This window comes from Pongo abelii, chromosome 4 (assembly GCF_028885655.2).
Source record: "Pongo abelii isolate AG06213 chromosome 4, NHGRI_mPonAbe1-v2.0_pri, whole genome shotgun sequence".
NCBI lineage: Eukaryota > Metazoa > Chordata > Mammalia > Primates > Hominidae > Pongo > Pongo abelii.
In genome coordinates this window covers 162,000,040-162,013,849 of record NC_071989.2, presented here as the reverse complement: position 1 = coordinate 162,013,849, position 13,810 = coordinate 162,000,040, and positions in this window count along the sequence as shown.

Here is a 13,810-nt window from a genome sequence, read left to right as displayed (position 1 = left end):
TGGGGTCTGGAGCTTACATGTTTTGGAGATCCACTTTAAGAAAAATGGAGCCAGGCGCCATGGCTCATGCCTGTAATCCCAACATTTTGGGAGGCCAAGGCGGGCAAATCACCTGAGGTCGGGAGTTCGAGACCAGCCTGACCAGCATTGAGAAACCCCGTCTCTACTAAAAATACAAAATCAGCCGAGCATGGTAGCGCATGCCTATAATCCCAGCTACTTGGAAGGCTGAGGCAGGAGAATCGCTTGAACCCAGGAGGTGGAGGTTGCAGTGAGACAAGTTCATGCCATTGCACTCTAGCCTGGGCAACAAAGCGAAACTCCAAAAAAAGAAAAAAAGAAAGAAAGAAAAAGAAAGAAAGAAAGAAAAGAAAAACAGATACAAAATTATGAGTACAAAATTAGGAACAGAGCAGTGGACAGGGCCCATACAAGAGAGGGGCCCTGAAACTTTAATAAGTCTCATTAACTTCTTTCAAGTCCTCCTTCACCTGTATCTTAACATGTATGTGCAATCAGGGTCACTGACAGCAAGAAGTCTACAGCATAGCTGGCAAGATGGATCTGTCATGCCTGACTTAGAGCTGGTAGCATCTGCAAAGAGTTAAAGCAGTGAAGCAGGAGGCCAGAGAGGTGCTGGGCAAAGGGACCTTAGCTGTCTTAAGTAGCTGGGTGGGTGCTACTGGCATCTGATGGGCAGAGGTCCGAGATGTTGCTAAACATCCTATGATGCACAGAAACAAGCCCCCACAACAAAGAATTATCTACCCCAAATGTCAATAGTAACAACGTTGAGAAATCCTGTTATAGGACAGGAATGCTCTCCAGGTAGGAGACGCAGTAGGAGATGACTAAAACTTGACTATTTTGAGAGAGACCTCTACTTTCCCTTACTGTGGAGCCCTGGTTTCTCCCTGCTGTGTCTGGATCCCTCTCCTTCAGACACCTGCATAGTAGTCAGGTCTCCCCGCTCCTTCATGGTCTCCTTCAGGTCTCCCTTGTTGTAGTCAGGTCTCTGCTCAGGGGTCACCTCCTGGGATGTCTTCCCTGACCACACCCACTCAATCTAAACTAGCCCCCAGCTCTTTCTATGCCTCCTAATCACTTTCTCTGCCTTAGTTTTCTAAGCTCTTGCTACCTGACATCATGAGTTCCTTTTTCAAATGTAAGTCTCATCAAGGCTTGTGTTATTTATTTCTCTAACCTCAGAACCTGGTAGCTTGTGTGGCACACAGTGGGTGCTTAATATGTGTTAAATGGATGTAAAAAGGTTTTATTGACATGCTAGGGTTGTTGAATAACAACCTATTGATGCAGCCTATTGTTATTAACATTGTAAATGGGGTTATTGTGTCCTACTTAGACTGCTACATGATACTGACCAGAGGATTCTCATTATTTCAGCCTTTTGTGGAGACAGCAGATACTCCCTGAGCCCTGTGGCTTGGCACCAGCCTCACATTTTTCAGTGTCTGCTTTGAGAATAAAGCTGATGGGCTCTGAAGGGACTGCCATCCATCACTCAGTCCTTCTATCACCCGCTCTGCAAATGACAACCTCTGACGGGAAAGTATAGGGAGCCGATTTAGAATTAATGCCCTGCATCTGGAGGGAGACCGTTTAAGAGAGCAAATATTCAGGAAGCAAATCCAGACTGTCGGATGAACGACAGGAAGAGAAATTCAGATGCCCTGCCTGAGCACAACTTTGCACCACGACAACTGCTTTGGGTAAGGCACTTGAGTCAATGCAACTTGAATTTGTTTTTGTTTGTTTGTTTTTTAATTGGTAGAAGGGAGAGAGAATCCCAGGAATAGAAAATTGCCTGGATAACCCATTTAGACATGATCCTGAGCAAAGGGTGAAATAAACAAAGAATGGAATCGATGTCATTTATTCCACAAATATTTACTGAGTGCTTATCATATGTCAGGTCTTGTATAGAAAGTGTTATTGTCATTTTCAGGAATAAGAAAAACGAGGCCCAGAGAAACATAATAACTTGCCCAAGGAAAATCAACTGGTCAGTGGCTGCTCTTCACACATTCAAGCTCATTCTCCCTTCAGGACCTTTACATGTGCTGTGCCCTCTGCTTGATTCCTTCCTCTTCAGGTATGTGATTGGCTGCATTTTTCTGTCAGGATTCAGCACAGCTGTCACCTCCTCCCAGAGGCCCTCCTTGGTCATGCTTTTCAAAGGTGCCTCACCCATCACTCTGTCGTATGACTTTGCTTTATTTATTTATTTTTTTTTACCATTTCTATGACTACTTGAAATTATATACTTTAATGTCTCTCTCTATCTCTCATTCATTCTCTGCAAATAGAATGTCACCTCCATTAAAGCCGGGTCTTTACAGTTTTGTTCAGTTTCCAGCACCCACACTAGGACCAGCACATAGGAATCGCTCAATAAATATTTCTTAAATAAATAAATTGGCAGAGACAGGCCTTAAACCAGATATATCTGAAACCGAATTTTGTATTCCTCAGTGCCAAGGGTCCTGCCTCTTGAAGAGCTTTGTTAACACCCTGATCTGACATTTAAAAGCTATAGAAACTTGTATGAGTCATTTTCTCTCTCTGGGCCTCAGTTTTCTCATCTGTGGAATGGGATGGGATCCAGAGTCCTCATTCTTCCCAGCTCTAAGGGTTTCTCCAAGATACCTACAAATTAATGCTTCTGGTTATTTTTATTTTTAAATTTAATGTTATCTATTGTAAGGTATTAAAACATTACCTGATAAAGAATGTGTGTGGGCTTAGGTAGTTCTGAGGTCACATTTTGACTTTCCTACTTATCTATGTGATATTTGGAAAGTTTCTAAACTGCTTTGACATTAGCTTTCTCATCCGCAAGATAGAAATAATGACACTTTAGAAGATGGTTGTGGAAATTAGATGAAGTGCCACAGAAAAGACAGAGAAATTCCTGGCATTTGGGAGACAGTTGACAAATGTGAGTTGCTTTTCTGCTTTAATACAATCGAGCTACAAAGACATGGTCAGTGTCAGAACCCTGAGGACTCACAGACAGGTATGCAGTGCAGGAATAAATACGAGGGAAAAGATCTAGGGAGAAGAAGAGGGTTAAAAATGTAGTTAATAATAATTATTAAGCACTCATTTTGTGTCCTGCCTTATGATCAGCAAGATGCAATCTATAAATCTAATGAGATAGACATGTAGACAGATAGTGTTTTTGTATTCTTTCTTTTGTGTTACTGCTTTCTTTTTTCTTTCTCTCTGTCCCTTCCTTTCTCCTTTGTTCCCTTTGCAGCCTCACAAAGTTTCTATGGGTTGGGGATTGGAAGAATCTTAGATGGGCTGTTCTGGCTTTAGATTGTTCAAGAGGCTGCAGTTGTTTCAAAGCTTGATCTGGGTAGGATCTGTTTCCGAGAAGTAGCTAACTCACATGGCAGTTGGCAGATCTCGGAAAACCCACTTCCCAACTCATTCCTGTGGACTTTCCACAAGGTTGTCTTATGGCATGTCCACTGGCTTCCCCCAGAAATAAGTGATCCAAGAGAGAACAAGAGAATCCAAGATGGAAAACACAGTGTTTTTGTAACCTAATATCAGAAGTGACATCCTATTACTTGTGTGTTAGTCTATGGTATTCTATTAATTAGAAGGTAGATTTTAAGTTCAGCCCACATTCCAGAGCAGAAGAGTCTGTCACATCTGATTTACAATTTTATTTGATAAAAGAATGTCCTTGCTACAAACAAACAAATAGAAAATGTTTGAGAACAACTTTCATAGATTATGGCCATGATCATCTTAGCCTAGAATAGTGGTTTTCAATCTTGGCAACCCACTGGAATTACTTAAGCTGTTTTAAAAAAAATACTAGTGTCTGGGTCTCAAGCCCAGAAATTCTTATTGAGTTGCTCTGTGACGTAGCCTGGAAATTGGGATTTTTTTCAAAAGCTCCCCCAGTTAATTCTAACATGTAGCTAAGGCTGAGAGTCACTGGCCTAGAATATTTTCCAGGAAGTATTTCCCATCAACCAGTATAGCAATTTAAAAATACCTCAATAGTACACTTTAATAACAACAAACTTCAAATCATGTGACACCTTGGTGAACTCCCAGAGAAAAAACTAGTTGTGAAATGTAATAAAATAATCAAATAAATTGACCTGTTTGCAGAATTGTTAGTGCTGACCTAACTTGGTATTGTAGGGTGGCAGAAGGTGTCTGTCAAAAATGATTTTGGCTTCAAAGCAGTTGTGATCCAGAGCCACTTATCTTCTACAAATATTTGATAGCAGGGCTCATGGTGTATTGAGGACACTCCTGGCTCAGGAAAATAAACCTTCATCAGGAACATTTTAGAAGGGTGCTCTTCGGTCTATTCACTGTGGTGGGAGAACCTCCACCTAGCTTATCCAGGAGAGGTGTGAAGGCAAGAAAGTACTGGTTTAAAAGACTAGGTCCCTGTTTTATCTGCACTTGAATCATTAGTTGATCCAACTAGAGATTTTTTTCTCTATCTGCCCCTACCTCTCTTTGTGGGTTTAAGGTGACCATTCTATAAAAATATAACTAATGAAGTGGGAAGAGAGAGGAAATATGAGGTCAAATAATACAGCTGAGTTTTTGAGAGTTGATTGTAAATGCGTGAATAATGCTTCTTAGCCAAAGGCAGCCAGAATGATGAAGGAGAGATTAAAAACTACAAATGATAATGACTGCAGATACCATACATTAACTACAGAAATTGGATAATTACACTCAAGGGTCAGGATAGCAAAAGTGATATACATGCGTGCTTCGTGGATGCCGCTTGCTGCCAGGAAAGATGTGGAATAAATGAGCACAAGTAAAACATGAATATTTTTCACATTAGAATTGCAATTACACTGAAAATAAAAGTTTAAAAGAATTATTAATTATCAGATATAGATTATAAAATACACTATCATGTTAATTACTACTACCACCACCACTGAACTGACTAGGGACCTCATCACTGTATTATAATCTATAAGTATTATCTTATTTGATGAATATGATAGCTCCAAACTTACATATGAATGCTTCCATGTTGCTCATGAGGAAATTGAGGCATTGAGAGTCAATAACTTGTCCAAAGTCATCTAGCTAGAATGGGGTAGAGCCAGGACTTTAACTCAGGTCTGTTGAACTCCAAACATACACCCTTTAAATTTTATAAGATGTAATGAGGGAAGTAACATGAGCTATACAACTTCAGGAAAAATGTATTTCTGTGGGCAAGGTTTGAGATAACATTTTGCCCATCCCTGTGACTCTGAATCCTTGAGTCAGTAGGATCTCAAGATTCTGAAAGCCATGTTCTTCTGATCTCATGGTACCTCATGGCCCTTTGACTCTTGTTCACTGAGTGGAAGAATGAAAGAAACCAATGCTGTGTATGTCGTGTGTTATAGATCTCTTCACAGAGTAACAAAAGCATAACCATAGTAAAGAGTAGTCCTACTTCTAAAGCAGAGACTGTTGACCATAGAAACCCAAAACAACATATATTACAAAGGAAATCATCATGCATTTTAGATGGGCATTATTGTTTGCTAACGTGTTGCTTAGGACTTAAGGTAGAATAAAAAATGTACTACAAATAAGTTCAAGTCATATCCAATGAGAAGACAGAACAGGGGAGGGAGTGATTCTAAATGGTCCAGAGTTAGCATAAAAGGTAGAATCATAGGAGTCTTCTTGAAGATGGAGTCACTGGATCTGACATTTGAAGGATGTGTAGAATTTCTAGAAGCAGACAAAACAGGCAGTGATATGGTAGAGCTGGCTTATGAGAATGGAATGTGCATGTCTCTTCCCAACTCTTTGTCCAATGACATCTAACTGGTAGTTTGAAATTGGCCATAATGAGACTATTTACATCATGGAAATGGGCAAACATTACAAATCAGTACCAGCACACCACTAAAGATAAGTTAGAAGTCCCCTGTAGTTAGAGATGCTGGAAAGTGTGAGTGTACATTAGGAGAAATCAAGTGACATAAGATATCTGGAGGAAAATCAGGTTGGATGAAGCTGGCAAGGTGGAATTGAGCCAGATTGCAGGAGTCCTTGAATGCCAAGCCAAGGAATCTTGATTTTATTTTATTGGCACTGGACCCATCCAAAAATGTTTTGATATAATCCCATTTGTATTGTGGACTCATAATTCCAGTGCCAGAACCACAATTGGATTTAAAAAGTGAGGGATTGCAAATGGGAAACCACTTAGGAGGCTCTAGTAGTAAATAGCATAACAAAAAGCTGATAGAGATTTGGACAGAGCAGTAAGTTATATGAGAGAGAATAGAGTGGACAGAAATGACATGGATAAACACTTAGAAAACTTGACAAAAGATTGAATGAGAGTTATTGGGGTAATGTAGAGGGGTATCAATGTTACCAAAGTTACTTGCTTTGGGGACTGAGAGGTGATAGTGTCATTTACAAAAATAGGAATAAAAGAGGGAAGAGTATGAGTGAGAGGTAATACTCTCAGTTGTGGGCATGTGAAATTTGAAGATGTTTTGGTCATTAAGATATTCTAGTCTAGATCTCTAGAGAGAGGTCAGGGACAGAGATGGTAAAGGCCAACTGAATAACATTCTTTGTATTGAGGATTATAAAATTAAAGTAAAAGTTATGTTTTCTCCCTCATGTAATTTGCAATCTGGGGGAAGGGATGTCATGATCCACCAACACAATAATTCAGATACTAAAAGGCAGGATAAAATAAATGCCAACACAATAGCATCCGTCAATAAGCACAAAAGGACTGGAGAAAGGGATTGACCAATGGGCTCAACAGTTTCCTTTTGCCTCTCCAGATTGATTTTCTGGCTTCTCCACTCTGCTATGTGGACAGGAAACCTGTAATGCCTGGGCCATATCAATGAGCTCCTTTGTTTTCTGGATTACAGTGAGTTTGGCAAATGGAAGGCATCAAGAGAAGATCCCAAGACAATGAGACTGGAATATTTATTCCTGTGACTCCGTTCATGCTAGGTCACTACAGATTGGCTGCATCCCTCACTACAGCACAGCTCCATACTGGTATATTTGGGGGTTCCAATAACTGCTCTCCCTTCTTGCCCCTGAATGGGTAGAGCTATCAAAACTCAGACATGGACTTAGCCTTGAACTTCCATATCCTTCATTGCACAGATGCCTTCCAAACCCTGGAAGGGACCCTAGCAATGTGCTGATATGGTCATATGTTGCTTGGATACTTTGCTAAAATAAAGTCTTGTAGTAGGCAGGATTCTAAAAGTAATCCCCAAGACTTCCTGCCCGATTTCCCAGGACCTGTGACTATTATGAGATATGATGATGCTATGTTATATGGCACAGTTTATTTTAAGATAGGGAGATTATCTCGGTAGGCTTATCTAATCACATGAGCTCTTAGAAGTGGAGAGCTTTCTCCAACTGGGGGCAGAAGAGAAGGTCAGAGGAGTCTGAAGCATGAGCAAGACTTGATGTTCCATAGCTAGCTTGGAGATAGAGAGTGTTGAGAAATAATGCAGGCAACTTTAAAAAGGTAACAGAGGCTCCAAGTTGACAGCCATCAAGGAAAGGAAGCCCTTAGTCCTATAGCTGCAAGGAACTACATTCTGCCAACAAACTGAATAACTTGAAAGCAGATTTTTCCTAGAGCCTCTAGGTGAGGACTCAGCCTGACACTGTGAGTTCAGTCTTCTCATGCCCTGAGCAGAGAACCCAGCCACTTGGTACTGGGTTTCTGATTTATGGAACTGTGAGCTAATAAATATTGTTTTAAGCGTCCAAGTTGGTGGTAATTTGTTAGGCAGCGACAGAAAACTAATACAGATATTACAATTCATACTGAATAAGACTGATGTCTCCTTCTACTCTAACTTTTTTTTGTCACATTTCCCTTTGTATCTGATAATATGGAGTATTCCTCCAATGGGAAATTGGAGGATCTGACTCAGGGGAACTTGCATTGGATATACTTAGTTACTTAGTTACTTAGATACTAAATCTCAACCTGGGATATAATTTTACATGATTTGCAGTCACTTTAATGATCTACTCTGCTAGTTCACCTGGCATCACCATACAGAAATGCATCACCAGAGGCTGAATTGCCATATGTCCTTCAGAGCCTGACCCAGAAGCACCTGGGTCCTGGTGGAGAAGTAACATTTGAAATATGCAGAGCTAGAAGCTAATCCGTGAAAAATTCTTCCAAATCTTTATAGGACACATGTAAAAAGAAAAGTGGTAAATATTTTCCCAGCTTTCAAAATAATCCTGAACATTTATGTGACATTACCTAAAACAAGTTATAAAATTAAAGTTAATCATAAAAAGAAACTCAAAGTTTTCCCAATTTTGATGTCAATTTTTAAAATATGCATGACACTACCAACAACAACTTATGAAGCAAACCACCGTCATTTGAGGAGGTAATCAGCGTATGTAGCCAAAAATGTAGGGCAAAAGTGTTATAGTACTTCATTAGGCAATTAATATATCTATATATGTTTTTAGATTTTTATAGTATTTGTGGTAGTTTTATCTAAGCGTATGTTATTGTAATGTATTTTCTCATTTGAAAACATTCATTTGCATTATTAATTTTGTATTTGGAATTTTGTATCTTTTTTCTGAAACAGAAAGGTAATATGAGTAAATGAATACACAGTCAGGTCCCACAAACCCTGGACCTGCTCCGTAAGTCTCCTCCTGTTACTAGTCTTGGGATACTACACTATGTCTTGTTCGTGTCCCTGAACTTGCCTACAACTTGGTAAAAAGTGCTTTATTAAGTTTCCCTCAAAGTTCACCATGAAGTGTCCCATCTGTTTCTACACGGGACTCTTCCAGTTGATACCCTCAGGGTTGTTTTGGCAACCTTGAAAAATGGGTGGGCTCTCATAGTAAAGAGAAACAAGAAGGAGACTATTTTGGTCAAGAGAGCCGTGAAAGCCAAGGAAAATACAGAGGATCCCAAGCTGGCTGGAGCAGTAGTGGCATTCACTCTGGGGATTAGTCACATGCATATTAAAATTGTTAATTTTAAAGTTCCATACCCATAAGTCAAACTTTGCTAAATTTGGCCAAGACTACTATTTTTGCCTCTGGTCTGTGTAGTCTTATATTTTATTCTCATTTAGTGTTGATCTTGGAGACAATAAGTATTAACATTTTTCAATGCTTCTTTCTGCTAAGTTGCTGAAAATCTAAAAGCTTATTGGAAGAATCAAGATAGCATTTGTCATTTTATGTGTGTGTGTATGTGATACACACATGTGTATGTTCCTATATATGTACATGTGCAAACATACCAGATGGGGACACCATTACAGGGGCCATTTCACAAAGCCTAAATTAGGCCTCTCAGTGGGCCACAGAGAGTGCTGTTTCCTTAAATTATGGCTGACATTTTCGGAATCTTTGCAAAGGGTGCTAAAGGGAATGGCCAGATAAGGTTAACCAATCCTTAGACACGGCTGTTTGTTAAAGTAGAAATAACCTGATAATGACATTAGTACCCATTAGTTCTGTAAAACAAAACAATAAACAAAACAACAACAACAAAAAACAAAAAGGAACCTCATGTTCAGTGCAGAAAACTTGAAACATATAAGAAAAGACAAAGAAAAATATAATAAATATAATTACCTATCAACATTTTACCACATTCCCTTTAAATATTTTTTCTGTACATGTCTACATTTCAGATGGCATTGTCCTGCAAATACTCTTTATACCCTCCTTTTTCACTTAGTAATATAGAATTGTTTTTCCATTATCACAAATATTCTTCCCTACCCACTTTTAACAACTTCTATTGTTTTGCCTGCTAGAAAAATTAAACATGACTATTTTAGAAAATGCAGAAATAGATCAGTAAAAAAAGAAAGAGAATAGAAAAGAAGCTACAATATCCAGAACTGTTATCATTCTTGTCATTAATGATAGTTTCTATTAACGTTTTGATATAATTTTTCATGGTTGCATCATATTTCATCATATGGATACAATGTAATTTAGTATAAGAATTCTGTGCATTAGATATTAAGTGGTTTTCAATTAGGTTGTTTCCAGTGTTCAGTTTTTTGCTATAATATATAAACCTAAGATGAACATTTTTATTCATCCACATTTATATCTATATATAAATGTGTGTATGTATATGTGTATATATGTGTATGTGTGTGTATATATGTGTGTGTGCGTGTGTATACATATATATGTATATATGTTTAGTTCCTTAGGATGTATTCCACTTTTAATGCTTGGCATGTTTTAATACTGTAGAACCCTAAAATGATGAATGGCTCTTAATTAGCCAGGTGCCCAGGGCTTTGCAACCTTCCTCAAAGAATAAGCTCCCTAAGGCAGCTGCATTATCTGTTGACTTGCTGGGAAAGCACTGGAACAAAGAGCCAATGATTTTCAAGAAGCATGATATAGTGTGTCTTAAAGTCTAATTATATATAATCTATTACCAAACACGTAGCTGACATTCTAAAATGTTTTCCTTAGTATATTTAAAATATGTATTTAGAAAAAAAATCATATTTTTTTCTGTAAAACTCCTTCCTTTTTTTTTTTAGTCTGTCCTATTCCTGCCATCCTTAACGTCTACTTAAATAGTTTATAAAAAAAAAATTTGTGTTACAGAATACTTAGAACCTAAGGACCCTTGCTCAAAACAAAAGCACACATATATTTATTGTTTCAAAGCCCAGAGGCCTTCAGAGTCATGTTTCTCTTTAGTACTTCACTAATATTGAATAAACCCTATCCTTCATGAATGTGAATAAATTTCTCTCCATGTGCATTTTGGGGCCTCTTTTGGGAATTTACCTACTTTCCCTGGTTGCTGTTTATCAACCACTTCTCTAGATGTCATCAGTCTCTTCTTACAACTTTAGAACATTTCTTCATACTGCTGCCACTCTTTGTGGTTTCCTTTGACCCAGGCCATGACGTAGGCCTTCTATTAGTTTGCAGTAGCTAGGGATAGAGAAATTATAGTACAGAGATGAAGGAGAAATGAAACTGATTATTGGAAAGAATTGCTGTAAAATTGAACAACTGTGACTCCCATGGAAGGTCCTATGATAGTCATCTCTCGCTTATCAGCTCCAGTCCACAGGCGCCAGTTGGCCCCTATGGATTAGAGACCCCAATCTAGTCTTCTCAACTCTGATTCTAGACTCAAATATCCCTCTCTTTTTTTTTTTTTTTGGAGGGGGGAGTTCAGGAGTGAAGGATGTGGTCCTCAGTGAAAATATAATAAACTTTTCAGGGGTACAGCTGTATGTGCCATGAATGATGTTTTTATATTCAGAATGCTTGGCCTGAAGCATATAGAAGATGTCACTGTCTCCTAGTTTTCTGAGAATAATGGGTAGATGCTTGCCAGAAATATCTATGACTAAATGAGTCATCACACTGATATCTCAAAACAAAGAATATACCTGCATGAAAAACAAATTCTAGCTTCAATATAGAATGCAGAAAAGATTTTTCATATCCTTTTCCGTGCCATCATTTTTATAAGTTCAATGATAATTTGAATAACTCACCTACAACAGCTAAAATAAATTGCTGACAGATTTAAAAACCCATTTGTCTCAATCCCACAACTACCTCATTGGACTGAATATTTTAGAATACTTAGACTCACCTCTCACCAGCTCCAGTTACAAGCTCCATCTCAACTTCTTTTTATTTTTTTTTTCTGACCTGTACTGATGCCTCCTTCTTCTGAAAAATGTCCACCTAACAAATGATTATTTGCAAGGGTGTGTTATTAGATATTATTCTTATTTCACAAATATTGGTCTAGATTTTTGTTTAATTGGAAACTCTTTGAAGGCAGACATCTTGTTTTTACTCTTATTTTTAGCAATGCCAAATGCATCATCCAATAAATGCTGCACTGTGTTTTCTTATGTCAAAGACGCTATTGATTTTGTGACTGCACCATTGATTTAATAAAAGCTTTTTAGAAAACAAACAAAAAATTAACTGCATTAAGTGTACACATTGATTGGTAAACTCATCCCAATTTTAGAAGGATTAATATGAGAATGGAGGGAATAAATAAGTGCATTTTAGGTAGAGGAAATGTGGCGTGGTAAAATGTGGACTATCACACCTCTGAGGACCTAAAAATGTACCCCAAATGCAAAAATCTTTCCAGAGTGGATATGCTTAATCTAGGGTTAATGAGTGGAAATCAGAGGATATATCAACTGAACTGCAATTTATATGTATGTGTATTTTTATGTATGTGTAGGGATTTTTCTTAGGGACGGATCAAATATACAACTGTATTTATATGTATGGGTAGGGATTTTTCTTAGGGAAGGATGAACATATTTCATTAGCCTCTTAAAAACTTTACTGACCTCAACATTCCTAAGGTCAACTAACCTAGAATACCCCTTGTGAGTGATCATTCAGTCAGTGTTAGAATATCTCTGCGGGTAGGTTTATGTAATCATTCAGTGCTTCTAAGAATTAAATTACACTGGCAGCACCACAAAGCCACTACAGCCGGGTTGCCTCTCTAGATTCCTCCTGTCTGAGCAGGGCATCTCTGAAAGAAAGGTAGCAACCTCAGTCAGGGGCTTATAGATAAAACTCCCTTTGCCCACTTTTTGATGGGGTTGTTTGTTTTTTTCTTGTAAATTTGTTGGAGTTCATTGTAGATTCTGGATATTAGCCCTTTGTCAGATGAGTAGGTTGCAAAAATTTTCTCCCATTTTGTAGGTTGCCTGTTCACTCTGATGGTAGTTTCTTTTGCTGTGCAGAAGCTCTTGAGTTTAATTAGATCCCATTTGTCAATTTTGGCTTTTGTTGCCATTGCTTTTGGTGTTTTAGACATGAAGTCCTTGCCCATGCCTATGTCCTGAATGGTAATGCCTAGGTTTTCTTCTAGAGTTTTTATGGTTTTAGATCTAACATTTAAGTCTTTAATCCATCTTGAATTGATTTTTGTATAAGGTGTAAGGAAGGGATCCAGTTTCAGCTTTCTACATATGGCTAGCCAGTTTTCCCAGCACCATTTATTAAATAGGGAATCCTTTCCCCATTTCTTGTTTTTGTCAGGTTTGTCAAAGATCAGATAGTTGTAGATATGTGGCATTATTTCTGACGGCTCTGTTCTGTTCCATTGATCTATATCTCTGTTTTGGTACCAGTACCATGCTGTTTTGGTTACTGTAGCCTTGTAGTATAGTTTGAAGTCAGGTAGTGTGATGCCTCCAGCTTTGTTCTTTTGGCTTAGGATTGACTTGGCGATGCGGGCTCTTTTTTGGTTCCATATGAACTTTAAAGTAGTTTTTTCCAATTCTGTGAAGAAAGTCATTGATAGCTTGATGGGGATGGCATTGAATCTGTAAATTACCTTGGGAAGGCTGGCCATTTTCATGATATTGATTCTTCCTACCCATGAGCATGGAATGTTCTTCCATTTGTTTGTATCCTCCTTTATTTCCTTGAGCAGTGGTTTGTAGTTCTCCTTGAAGAGGTCTTTCACATCCCTTGTAAGTTGGATTCCATGAACAGACACTTCTCAAAAGAAGACATTTATGCAGCCAAAAAACACATGAAAAAATGCTCACCATCACTGGCCATCAGAGAAATGCAAATCAAAACCACAATGAGATACCATCTCACACCAGTTAGAATGGCAATCATTAAAAAGTCAGGAAACAACAGGTGCTGGAGAGGATGTGGAGAAATAGGAACACTTTTACACGGTTGGTGGGACTGTAAACTAGTTCAACCCTTGTGGAAGTCAGTGTGGCGATTCCTC